Raw genomic sequence first — 14,322 nt, forward strand, 5'->3', positions numbered from 1 at the left:
TGACAGTCGAGGTGCCGCGGGGTCAGACACCTTAAACGTATCAGCGAGACGCCAGCAGCTTTGACAGCGTGGTGGCATTTGATGTCCTGATGAGAACAGGCTGCAACAACTGATGCTTTCTTATAGATTCAGTGAAAGTCAAAGATTATCATTTTTTGAAGTCCCTTGAAAGCCTCTCTGTTCTTTTGCTGTGTTGTAGGATCATCCATGTAGCAGCCCTTTTAGAATCAGAAGAGGTGTAAGATCCTGCTGAAGGGTGCTTTCATACAGCCACAAGGGTGGATCACCCGAGCTTTCTGTTTGGGAATGAGCTGGGTTAGCCAGAGGCCGGTCTGACTGATTCTGCTGCCTGACAGCGCCTGTTGCTGCTCTCAGTAGAGTGGCATTTTAGAAGAATTATGCGATCAATAATGCTGCGATTTGAGTTTTGTTTGGATTACACTGACTGATGCAGTGTCAGAACAACCAGCTGAATACAGAGAACAGATCAGGTGTCGTACGGTTGCAGCATCCTAATGCGTAGTCGTTACCCTTCCCACAGGGCACGGGATCCAAATGTCAACATCGCCCTTGCCAAATTAGAGGCGCGTTCTATTTAGATACACATGTCGGCGTGGGAGGGGCCGAGAGGATGGATGTGGCAGTTTTTACACCTGGTACTGTGAAATATCCAAGCTAGGGGTGATTCCCTGCAGAAAATACCCAGAGGAAAGAATATTCTCCACACTATTAAAAAGGTGTCACTTGCTGCTGTGAAGTTGACCATTAAATCAGTTTATGTGTTATGCTACGCACCGTCTAGCTGTAATGTGTCTCTTTTGGGACCAGCAGCAGGTAAAATACAGAACACGTAACTTCATTAAATCAACAGTGAAACAGTGTCTCATAATCTAGCAAATAAAACCCTCTGAAAACAACTAGAAAACTTTTCTGAAAATGCTGCTCGGACATAGCAATGCAACAAAATGGGTTTTTGTTTGTTTCTTTGTTTTTGTTTACTCTATGGTATTACCTAACAGGAGCATTGTGATGTATTTAAACCGGAAATGCAGCTGTTGTGTCTTTACATGGATTCGGATTCAAATTCTTGTCTCTGATCGAAGAGAACCCCAGAAGGTTTCAGGGTCACACACTGTGTTAAAATATCCTGTCAGTCAAACAGCTGCTGGTATATTCACTGAGGTGTGATGTTATTTGTCCATATCTGGCTGTATGTGTAGCATAAAAGATGGATGTAGCCACTGTGAGGTCATCTATTGGTTTTTGTTGCTGCCATGTTAGTTTTATGAAAACTCCAAAATTAAGGTGGATGAATTTTTACTACTCAGAGTTGATATGACGGGAGAAACACACCACTGACTGTACAATAATATGAAAATAGTAAAATAATCCTACTTTACCTCAGACACAGCTGCATGCTGTTCCAGGTCAGTCGCCTCTCTGAAGTTATTTCTCTGTCTCCTCAGATGTGGTCACAACTAACAAGAGCTCAAACTGCCACTCAGACAGCTCTTGTATTAAACCATGACATTCTTCCTGATGCTTTCGTCTTTTGAGAAGGAGATGAACCCAGAATCTTAGTTTCTTCCTTTTCTAGTTTGGAAACTTCAGGACCAGCTCATCATCGTTTGATTTTGACTTCGTTTCTTTTGCATTGTGTTTTGATGACAAATTATCCGGCAAAACACAACTTTTAACATGGAAAATTCAGAATCTTGTTTCACTTTTTATCTTTTCACACTTTAGCTGGGGCTTCGTTTTCCAGCTCCTGAACTTCTCCTTTAATACAAAGCCCTTTTTTTGGTTTTAACACTGTGAGGAAGGTAATGGAGGTGGTTCTTGGAACGAAGAAAACAGAGACACAACTTTTGCATTATTTTTTGTTATTAATTGACAAAAATGGTAAGCCAAATAACCTAAATGAAGACGGAGGATTGTGTCCTCTGTCTGCTAATGAATGATTGTGCTGAACCCAGTCATGGTGAGTCAGTGTTCTCCTAGTGTCAGTCCCGAGCCTGGATAAACGGGTAGAGCTGCATGAGGAAGGATATCCTGTATAAAATGTTAAATTATCATGTTGCACAGCCTGTAAAAAAACATCCTGAACCTGAGAAAACTGGCAACATGCATCGAGAAGGAAGACATCACATTGGTTTGACCACCAAATTACCAAAATGAAACCACAAAAATCAGAAACTCATAACTGCTTCATATAATTGCTAAGATAACTACCTCAAAAAACCATTATTGCTTCAACTGGCCCAACCACCCTGCTGATTGCAATTGAGTGATTTTCACAGTGATTTGGATAAATTTAAAACACTTTCTGTCCAGTATGTGCTCGAGATATCTGCTTGTTCTTTGTTTGTCTGACTAATATCTGAAAGTACAGACACATTTGGGTCTAATCAGAACTATTTCGGCACATAACAGCTCAGTGTTGCTGGACCACAAGTGATGAACGGAGCTTGTCGTGTTGTGTGGATCAGATGTGGCTCAAATGTCACAACACACCTGACATCCGGCATATACTGTATGAGGTAGACCTCAGGCTGACCTCAGGAGCACATAACCTCAGACTTCACAGAGGAATAACCTTAGGGCAGAGACAATAAATACACAGCTGGTGAAGAGGCTCAGGGAGAACAGGTAGAAACACAGCAGGAACAAATCAGGGATAACAAGACACAGGAAGTTAAACTAAACATGACGAACACAAGGCAAGAGACCAGATACATCAGACAGAAACAATTGAGCAGGGAACAAGGGTAACTTAACATAGAGGAGAACCAGATTGGGGTACCTGGGAAGACAAAAAACAAATGCAGACCTGGAGGGGAAACAAAGGAACACAGGTAGGAACAAATCAGGAATGGTGAGACAGAAGGATTAAACTAGATATGATAACCAAAACGGGGAATAGATGAGGGCCTAAAAACTAGAACAGAACCCAGAAAAGTAAAACTAAGGTCTAAAATTAGAAAACTGAACACAGAGAGAAAACTAAAGGGAACCAGAATGAGGGGACTGAACGCTGAGGAATATGGGACGGAGATGGGATTGACCCAACGGAAACATTAGGAAGACAAGAAATACAAAATAAAGTAAAACCCAGAACAGAGCTAGATTTAAAACAAAACCTTAGAATATCAAAAAATCCTGAACAAAATTTAAAACCTCTTCGTCACACATTGGAAATGTTACTTCACAACCATACCTGCCACATGCTTTATTACCACAAAGTCAGCTTTACAGAGCAATACTGTTGGATAAATCTGCCCGGTGATCATCCCTTTTCTCGCTGACTTTTAACTTTTAACTTTTGTTTGCGAGTGAAACAACTACACAAGCGAGCAAATATTTGCGGGTTTGCTCGATCCTTTTAATGCCGACCCTCACTGACATCACAGTGCTTCTCCTCGTCCTCCCCGCTCTTCGCACGCAGGCTGATATTTGTATTGCATCTAATTGCATTAGGTTGCCTCCTCGTCTCTTCGCCATCAGTGATTGGGATGAGTCAGGCAGCTCCACTGAGAACACTGACTGAACCTTGCTCTGCATCTCTACCGGGGAATACAGAGCGCCCATTCTGAATATGTAATATCTGCACAATGCAAACAACATACTGAGCGACAGACCCCGGTGTCATTCGAGCCTGTTGGCTGATCTAAATCATGCCCATATATGGCCTGGTGTTCTAGATGATGCTTGTAAATATAGTAAGGCATCTGGCACGGCACCTGCAATCAATCTGGCTTGGCATGATAAGGGTGCCGCAAGCGATGAAGGATTAGAGTCCTCATGATGTCGATGACTCGGGAGCAACAACGCAAAACAACCCAACACGCCACATTCATGATGTTTGGTGTTTTTTTGCAGAGGTGTAAATTATGATAAGGAACATATGGATACATCGCATGGCATACTACAGCTTACGCTTGCTCTAGTTCACTCCAATTAAATCTGCCTCTCATGCTCTCGTTCCTTATTTGCTGTCGATTTCGGCATGACACCAGAAAGTCGTTTGGAAGGCCATCTGGTGCAGCACCTTTCGCCCTGCAAAAATATGTCTCCTGTTATTGGTAATTGCTGCCCTCGTTTACAGTATCCAGCAGTACTGTAGAGGCAAATGAGTGAAAGTTCAGACATCATCGACACTTGATGCCATATGTTTGTCGCTTTTAGGAAGTTAATCGTATCTACAGCAGGTTTCAGCAGCAGAAAGTGGAAATGTGTACAGCATTTTTTTGACAGACACAGCATCCCCCGTTGGTTTGCGGAGCATTCAAGCTATGGTCATCTTGGTTTTTCAGCCATAAAGTGAGATTATTTGGACAAGAGGGTAGTATGCTTGATCAGCAAGGTGCATCCACTGCACAGCTATAGATACAGGCTAATTAGTGCTAGGATAAATATAAAAAATGAATCTATGTATGCTTTTCTCCAAAATATAGGGGTTTGAACTAGTGCTGGAGTGTCACAGGTGATAATTCAAATCTAAGAGGATTAATTATGCATAACTTTAAGCCTAAAGCAATTTAAATGGGTGAGATATGGGTGAGAGACTGTTATTCAGACTGTTATGAAGTGCAAAATGAGCTAACAGACCAAAATGTGTCATGTAACAGGCTGTAAACACATTTAAGACTGCTACAAAGTTAGGTGTTTTAAAATAGGACTATATGGGGATTGACTTGCTTTTGGAGCCAGCCTCTATTGGCCTTTAGAGGAACTGCACCTCAACTTTCAGCAGCACTTTAGTGTTGTGTATTTCACACATAATGATGGTTATTTTCACTGAACCGCTCCAATTAAATGAGCATCTGTGCTTATAATAGGGCATTCTTACATTTTTGTGGCTTTTCCTGAGCAATAGATCTGACTACTTCATCCACCGCTGGTCACAGCTCAGCTTTTCTACCTGCTCACAATTTATACAGAATAAAGTCAGTGCTCAGTTCTTCCTATCAAAGCTATTCTCGGTGATTGCCGCTGAAATGCAGGCGAAGCCACAAAAGGTGAAACGAGGCAGAGAGCCATTTGGTTTCACATATGAAAGGTGACTTTCTAGACACTCTGTGGCATTTACATTTTATTATACTTCTTCTCCACCACATTTCAGAGGGAAACAAAACGTTTTCCTCTACATTTATACGACAGCCTTCATTATGAGTCCTTTTTTTTTTGCACACAGTATATAAAGTAGTTAAAATTAGTGCCAGCTTGACAAGTCTGTTAGCCAGCTGCTTATGTTGAATATTAAAGTAAGATGTTTTACTTAATAATAATGGATTGGATTTATATAGCGCTTTTCAAGGCACCCAAAGCGCTTTACAATGCCACTATTCATTCACTCTCACATTCACACACTGGTGGAAGCAGCTACGGTTGTAGCCACAGCTGCCCTGGGGCAGACTGACAGAAGCGAGGCTGCCATATCGCGCCATCAGCCCCTCTGGCCAACACCAGTAGGCGGTAGGGTGAAGTGTTTTGCCCAAGGACACAACGACCAGGACAGACAGCCCAAGGATTGAACCAGCGACCTTCCGGTTACAGATACGCTTCCCAACCCCCTGAGCCACAGTCGCCCCTGTAATGTCAACTATTCTCAGCCATTTTTCAAGGTGTTGACTTTCTGCTTGTATTATTTTCTAATTTTGTTTGATTACCAGACCAGCGATGGCTGAGTTGGTGACACCTGAGTGCGAAATCAGCTCTCACGCTGCAGCCAATATCTATTGATTTTGCTTTTTTTTGTCTAAACGTTGATTTTTTTTGTTGTTGTTGTTTGTGGGTCCTTTCTTCTATCTTTAGACCAACTTCCATTGCCATTTCTCAGATTGTGCATCCTCAATTTCTTTCGGCACCTTCTTTCGTCCACAGGTCTGAACAGAGGAGACAAGAAAGAGATGCAAGGGGAGCAAAATAAGGCACGTTTGTGCCTTATAGTCTCTGCAAACTGCTAGCCTCAGATTCTTGAGAGCTTGTGTGGTCTTCTGCTGCTGTAGCTCGTCTGCTTCAAGGTTTTATGTGGCATTCAGAGATGGTCTTCTGCATACCTTGATGTTATTTAGTGTTCATTAGTAACTCCTATGAGCTTGAAGCACTTTGGAACTTTTCTCTGTAAATCTGTAATTCTCTGAAAATCCCAGTTGCCCATCTCACTCCAAGAACCATCCCATAAGCTCAACATCACTGAAATCACCTACATTCCCCATCCTGTCTGTTTTGAGCTTCAGCAGGTCATCTTGACCCCGTCTACATGTCTAAAGGTCCTGAGCTGCTGCCACATGATTGGCTGATTAGATATTTGCAAAAACACTTTCTCTCTTGGACGCCTACCAGGCAAGAACCCTGTTTCTATTTTCTGAACTAAGCGATTTCTCTCATACTTCCGATCTGCTTCCAGAACAAAACAACTGTGTTAGTGAAGAAGTTAGTGAAGATGAACTCTGCTTATAGAGCTTACTACTCTTGGAAAAGTCTGGAACACAGTCTAATGGTCGTCAGATCACATCTTTATGATGATGTATATATGAGGGTACATGGGGAAACAGTTAATGAGCACTTTAGCAGTTGTACCTTATGAAGTGACTGTATATAGGACAGTTGAAAATGACAAGGATGCAGCTGTGCATCCTCAATCATTGCTCTTCCAACAAGCTGTCCTTCAGATGCGTTTTAAGAATTCAGATACTTTTTCTTCTCTGTTCTAATCTCTGTCACAATAAGGGTGACTACGAGGTCACGAGCAGAAGGATGGGGAAGACGAGGAAACTGACTTTTGTAATATAGCTTTACGCCTGACTATCAAAGTTAGCATGTTTGCTTTAAAAGTAATTAATAAAAGCCTTTGCTGTGATTTGCAGCTCTGGTTGCGATGCAAACCTGAGCACCGCACCATCAGTTTGGGGCGGATTTTACACGCAGTATCAAAAACTTAAAGAAAGTTTACTAATTGAGAGACACGTAAATTTAGCCGAGGACTGCAGAGGCACATCTCAGAATATGCAAATCTGTCTATAAACATACAGAAAGGGTCTGTGGAGGTAAAGTTGAATGAAAAGCAGCCAGTTTGAAACAGATGAGCGCACGCTGCAGAGTTCCAAGTCGAGACATCTGTATGTGTTTTCGTATCGGATGTGCTTGTTTGCTGTGATGTATTTATGAGGATGTGAGGGCCCATGTTGTTGGCAGACATTACACAGAGGGGGGAGATTTCACTGGAAACAAGTGTGATGGAAAACAGTGCATCATTTGACCTCCAATGAATAGATAGATGAGAAGAGACGCTGATTCAACCACTGATAGGTTACACTTATAAAGACACATGGAAGTGGCCACTGCAGACTTCCTTTGATTGGTTAAAATCCAGCTTCTAACAATAGTATGGCTTTTGCAATAAACTCTCTGCAAGTGTTCAAATGTTGGCCAAGAGTTACACGTGGCATAATTCAGTGGACTCCAGTAACTACCAAGAAACCCGCCGACATTTGGTTACAAGTAAAACGAGAGAATTGCGCTGGAACAGCAGGTTAAACCTTTTTGCTGCTTAAATGTTTCCAGTGTATAGGAGAAGATTTATATTCCTCTTTGATCTTCAATGAGCTCTGTTTTATAAGAACTGCAGTGCTTCCATGTCTCCCCTTTAAGGTGCAAGAGTACAAGGGTTTCCATTAAGAGCTATGAGGAAGATAATAGTCATACTTTCTTGTAGCCTTTGTGTTGTCTGTCTGCAGAAAGCACAGGCACCCAGCACAGAAGCCAGTGAAATAAACACTTGAAAGGGCAATGACAGAATACGGCCTCAGCACCAAACTGAAATAATATCCTTGATTTAGTGCAGCCTAATCAGTGAATGGTGAAGATCTGTCAAACTGGATTTCCACATATGCAAAGTTTAAAACGTCAATTAAGGATATGAAAATGTTTCGTTTCAAGCTAATTAAAGTTTTTAAATTAAGTTTAAGGATGCTTTATTTAATATTAATTAAACAAAATTAGTACGCTTTCAAGCTTTTTCTTTTTTTTGTAGTTAAGGATATGAATTGAGAGGATTTCATTTTCAGCTCGGTATTCCCCTTGCACTGTCTGAAAAAAGCAGTTTTAACTGCTCTCCCTTGAAGGTCACCCATCCTTTTAAACAGTCTTTCTGCTGATTGGCTGCCCCTCCTAAACAGCAAGATTGAACAGCAAGTGGGTGGGCCTTATGTGCCAACAGCCAGACCTGTGTGCCTGAGATGACCATCCACTGGCATCATGCAGAGCCGGGAGTAGAAAAAAATGGCTGAGGTTTTGGCTTCTGCTTTTCTGCTAATTTCATAGACTTAATCACTATTTTTAAGTGATCAACAACATAAATCAACACCTGGCAACAGTGGGAAGGAAAATCTTCCTTTTAACAGGAAATAACCTTCAGCATAGTCAGGCTAAGGGTGGGGCAACCGAAGGTTCTTTGCTGTTGAAAGGGAGTTTTACCCTTTCCACTGTTGAATGTTGGGATTTTCTCTGTATTACTGTAGGTTCTTTTACCTTACAATAGAAGTCACCTCTAGGCAACTGTTGTTGTGCGTTGGCACTATATAAAAAAAACAGAGTTGAATTAAAAATGAAATTGAATGTGCTGCGACCGGTTGCGAGCGAGGGAAGCGAAACAGGACAAAAGAGACATCGCAGAGGAGAGAGATTGATCAGGCCAGTTAGTGATATCTCCAAATGGCCTGATTGGTCTGCTCCAGCTGCTGAAGCATAGAAATAGAACAGATAGATGTTAGATAAGTGAGTAAAGCAGCATTTAAAATTAAATTCACGACTCTCTCCCCAACTCATTTAGATAGGCGGTACAAAATAACTTGCACAACTAGCTACCCGTGTGACCAAATGGCGAGGCCTGCTTCCAAGAAGACTTTGTATTTAACTCTTCAAACTGCTGAGTTATAAATCTTCACAAGCTGAAACTACATTTGAGATAAGCCATGAAGCCTGTTGCATGAAGGCACAAAAGGACTGCACACAATCTGTTTTTTTGTGCACTTTCCTTCACCGTGTGGGCTGGGTCATGGATCTGTGGGTGACATTTGCAGATAGGCAGTTAGCTCAGCCATTTAATCATTTTGACCATTTTACTGCTAATTTGGTCTGAGTCCCAAGTCCATTTATTCATTATTGATTAGAGATTAAATGTCTCTGTTGCGTAGCTGTTGGAGCACTCAGTCATCCCCCCTCTGATGAAACGCTTGTTACGTCTGTGTATTTGACTCAGGGGCTTCTGAGTTTTCTTGTGTACGTGTGCTCACCTTACAGTAAAGCAAAGTAAGCAGGAGACAAAAAAACACTCAGCCAATCGCTGCGGCGAATGGCAGCAGCCGCCTGTTGCCATGGTAACTACCTGTTAATATTCCAGCAGAGTTTTCTCTCTGACAAGGGGAGAGCGCCACTTTCTCGCTAAGGAAAAATCGATTGGACATTCCTCCGGAAAAAAATAAGCAGGCTGCGTCAGGTGGCCGCCGCTGCAATACCTGCACGTCTGGATGTTTCGCAGCTTCGACGACCTCACCGACCTTGACTTGCACCTCAGAGCAGCAGAGGCATCCGGCATGTCACAATTAGTTCTCTCAATTGTAGTTTTTCTTTGGCGTACAGTTCTCCTGAGGAGGCTCTTGAAAGGTTGGGCATTATGGAACTGAGCAATCTTTGCTCCTGAGGGTTAAAACCGTTCAGGCGGGATTTGCTGTCTGTCATATAAAAGGATGGCATTGATCACGAATCCCATTGTGCCCTGGGATTGATCTCAAGCGGCCCAGACTATTGCATTTCTTCACTAAAAAGACCTTTTCTTTAACATGTGTATGTAATTAACGGCTGTATAATGAGCCATTAATTACATACACAGGAAGGCACTGGCTCATGTTGACTGTTAGTCGATGTTTCTGTTCCTTAATTATGAATATTTTCTGATTTCTGTCTTTTGCGCAGGGTCATTCTTGTTTGGACGGATAATCAGTTCTGAAGATGTCACCCTGGTGTTTAGGAAATTTTTATCGTGCAGCATTTAGAAGCAGAAAGTGGAACGATTATTAGCAATCAGCTTTCTCTGCAGCACATGTGCAGTTTTAAATGATTCAAAATAGAAGAAAAGAGGCACACAAGTCTGGCGTAGAGTTTAATGTTATATAATAATGTTTTGGGGGATTTTTTTTTTTGCCAAAACTGAGTAAAGTCAGCAGCAGAACTGCAGGAAGCCGTGAGGCATTGCCTGTGGCTTGGTGAGAAGACATAACAAGGATAACAAGACTTCTTTTTTTTCTTTTTTTTGAGTAATGCACAAACATAGAATGTTTTTTCCCCCCTTCATGTTACAGCGAACAAGTGTCTGGTGCAGAAAAATAGATCCAATTTAAAATGTCAAGGTGTGCTATTAAAGCTGCGGTGTTTTTCTCAGAGCTCTGTGCAAAACACTTTGTATTGTCACCTGTGAAAACGCTGTGACACGTTTCTGAAGTTGGAATGAAAGTCTCCGGGGTGCATTTTGGACTTCAGATTTTATCCCTCTGTAGATGTAGTGGATCTGGAAGATTCTTCAGATTTCTGTCGGGGTTATTTGGTCCCTGTGAATCAGATTGTTGCATGCCCCTTTCAGCAGAAGGCTCACATGTGTCCCTGTTAGATCAACTAGTTTAAAAACCATGTGACCATTGCTGGAACTTTCCTTTCAGGAAGCCACGAATGAGTGATTTTATTCCTTTGTTCCCAGAAGAACAAGTGGAAAAAATGTTAGCTTGCACACTATACTGACAAAAAGAAAAAGAAAAAGAAAAGACAAACCTGTCAGGTCATGCTTCCATTCACCTCCATCAAGGTTCAGTACACATGATCTAAGACTTGGGAACCTTCCTAGAGAGAATTGAGACTCAGTGTCTCCTGCAATGTGCTGCTTTCACGGTGAGCTCACTGCCGTCTGCAGACTGTAGCTTCATATTTAATCCACAAACATGAGAGATATTGATTCTTTCATCTTGCCTTCTAGCAACATGCTTTGCTAAAAGTCACGCTTTTCCCTTATGGCGCGATATTCAAGCTACCATGCATCCATTATGGAGGGAAAAATCTTTTGTCTTTGCAGCACTTTTTGAGCTCTTGAGACTTGTTGACATAGTAACCACTCACAGGGCTGCTTTAGTTTTCCTGCTAATTGCTAAAAAAACAGCCAGTCTAATCGGTCAGTATCACTCTCAAACTTCCTCTCCTTCTGTAGGGAGCCGTCCACTCTACAGGGCTCACAGAGTGGCCAATCAGGTGGGATGCATACCACGAGAGCTCAAACACAAGGCCAAATTTCTGCTCACCTCCCCCACATTTCTTGTCTAACTTTTCCATCGAATGTAGTAAAGCTATAAAGGACATGATTATTGGTACAGTAACAAAAGCTTTGTGATCTACATTATAGTCCTATTGGGTCAACGCTATGCAGTGTCTGTGCAGGCTTTGGTTGCGTGTAGTTAGATTAGTCCATGTTGACACTAAAAGGGTCTGCATTTGTCAGAATGTAGCCTCAAAACATCAGCTATTATTTTCATTGTTAATTTTTAATTAGCTTTTTTTCTTAATCTTTCTGCATTCAAATATAATGAAGAGGAAGTCTTGGTCAGGATATTCGTCAGCTACACTAGAAGTCCTAAAATATAGCCCGTTTCTCCACGAGGCAGCATACTATCCGGTGGGTGCCCAGATGTCCTGTCCAATAACTAAACTGCTTTTTCTGAAAGCAGTTAATACTCAGGTCCAACCCAGCACCACGTACAATAACAATACAGGAGCTTTCTGCATTTTGGCTCAGTGTTCCTTCAAGTGTCAACCTTCGAATTTTGTACTGGTCAGCAGCAGGAAGTCAGGTCAACACAATATGAACAAAGAGTTTTCAAAAAGGTTTCATTTGTTTAAAAGTAAGTTTCCATCTCTGTAAAGGAACAAGCAGACACAGGATATACAGTACGGTGTCGTTTTTCGAAAGGTACCCAAAAACAGACAAAAATTATACAAGAATTGCACAAAAAAGTAAAGAACATTAAGCAAGTGAGCCTGTAAGAGGTTACCTGAACTGAATACTACTGAAAAATACTGCTAAACAAAACAAACTGACCAGACCAAAAAAGTTCTTAATAATTTTACTAAAAAAAAAGTTGGTATCATAAATTTAGGGCCAGCATTGTCGAGACCAATACCAATACTAGTACTTTCAACCTATAAAGGGAGCTTATGTAGGGGAGAGCAGTGTGTCAGGATTTATGAGATGAATCATCATCAATTTGCAAATTTGAACTCTCGTCCAATCCCAGTATCAGCGGTATTGATACCATCGATATTTGGGTCGATCCAGCCATCTCTACTCAGCATCCTCTTTTATCAGTTCAGTTAGGGGCTGAAATAACAGACAAGCAACTCAAAAATAATCATTTAGATAATTAGTTACAATAATCATTTACTAACTAATCATTTTGAGTGCTACTTAAGCAAGTTGACTTGAATGTGATAACCATGTGGGAGAATAAGACCTCCATGTCTGACGTTTGTGAGTGTCCATGCATGGTGGTGGTTGTGGAAATGAATATCACATTCCCACTGAGGAAGATGGGCTTAGATACTGTATCCTGCTATGTGACGTGACTCTGCCATCACACAAAATTTGAACATGATATCTTCAACTGTGGATGCTAGAATGCTAACAGGCAGACAAACGAACAAAACCGATAATGCGAACATTTCAAAATGTATACTCTTGTTCAAGTGCTGTAAATGTTTGTACTCTGAGGCTATCTGGGTCGAATTCGATCCATATCTGTTGAGGTGGACTTTAGATCCACCGGTGCGGGTCGAGGAAAAGAATGATTTTCATGGTATATTGAAGCTGTACGTGCCATGTCTGTGTGTATTTTTCGTGAAACACTGGTGACTGAACTCTAAGTTCAAAGTGTCTGAGTCTGTGTTTCCACCACATTTGCCCGGCTTCCCATACAGACAGACACCTGCTGGTCTTTGAAGGATCATGGGTGGAAACAAGAAGGTTCCTGGGGACGTTTCTGTATGGAGCTTGAATGTTTGACTAACTCTTTAGGGTTGATCACTTCCTCCCACAGTCCGAAGTATACATTTGTTTAATTTTCTTTTTTTTTTGTTTCTCTTTGTAGTGCTGTGGAGGTCATAAACGTGTAGCTTGACAGATGTTTTGACTTGATTACAAACATTTTGTGTGTGTGTGTGTGTGTGTGTAATCACATAATATGATACCCCCATATACCAGTATCATTCACTAAGTGTTGCCAGTAGAAACAAAGGCAGAAGAATTTTAATCATAGTTTTAAGTTTGACCTTATTTGACCTTGAAGAAGAGGTCATAGGTCCAAAGTACCATGATTTTTAGAATCCCCATAGATTATTCTCTATATGTCTATATGTTCTCAATAAAAGCATGGTATTAAGAAACTCAGTCTTAAATAGCTATATATAGTGTTAGTGCTGCTTTGACCTTCAGATAAGTCTATTAACCTTTAAGGAGAGGTCAGACGTCACATGTGAGATGATATTTTAAAAAACAACACGTGCCACACAACAATTATAGTTTCTAAGTAATATGCATCCATGCAAATGCTATAAAAACACTGATAACTATAAATATTAGTTAGTATAGTAGTAAAAGTAATATTAGTTAAAGCAGAATAATAACAATTGTGCAGAATCTTTATTAATTGCTTTGTTCTAGACAATACCTTTATTTTTTTGCTTGTTATTGAAGCCTGTTTCATTGCCACACTGTCAGCTGTTGTATGTGTTGTAAGCTCAATATTCTCTATATTATTTATGAGAACTTATTTTATTTAAGAGGAGCAGTGGTATTTTCACGGGAATGACTGAGGGGATTTCGGTGCACCACATGGAGCTTTAAACTAGTCCCGTCGCCGTGACCCAGCATCCTTTTCATCTGCTCATCGGGCACGTGAAGAGAGGCAGAGAGTAGGCAATGCAGGTTGTATCTGTTTATGTGGCATTAGACTGTTTCTAAAGTATATATATATGTATGTATGTGTGTGTATATATATATATATATATATATATATATATATAATTGCCTCAGAGGTCACAGAACGACGTGGTTGATGTGACACGGAAATGTTGCTTGTCATTTTTTAATCACAAACTTGTGTCAGCGTTCCCTCTTCCCTTCATCCTCTTCCCTTTTCCTCGTCTCCGAGGGGCCAGGCTGCCTTCTTTCTCACCTCTGATGTTTATTACACAAACATCACCCAGGATCAAATATTCCTACTTTTT

The 14,322-nt window shown here is 41.1% G+C and overlaps 1 protein-coding gene across 4 annotated transcripts in view; it reads left to right on the plus strand.

Moving 5' to 3' along the window:
• LOC120735883 (ankyrin repeat and BTB/POZ domain-containing protein BTBD11-A) overlaps window positions 1-14,322 on the plus strand; it is a 240,766-nt gene that overhangs the window by 139,366 nt on the left and 87,078 nt on the right. The window contains exon 1 of one of the 4 annotated variants that reach the window (XM_040035652.1): window positions 13,558-13,561. The exons of the other annotated variants lie outside the window; for them this stretch is intronic. The gene's annotated coding sequence lies outside the window, so the exon portion shown is untranslated. Of the gene's footprint in view, window positions 1-13,557; window positions 13,562-14,322 lie in introns of those variants that run through there. 4 annotated transcript variants of the gene reach the window in all.

Source organism: Simochromis diagramma, unplaced genomic scaffold (genome assembly GCF_900408965.1).
Source record: "Simochromis diagramma unplaced genomic scaffold, fSimDia1.1 OVJJ01000816.1, whole genome shotgun sequence".
Classification (NCBI taxonomy): Eukaryota; Metazoa; Chordata; class Actinopteri; order Cichliformes; family Cichlidae; genus Simochromis; species Simochromis diagramma.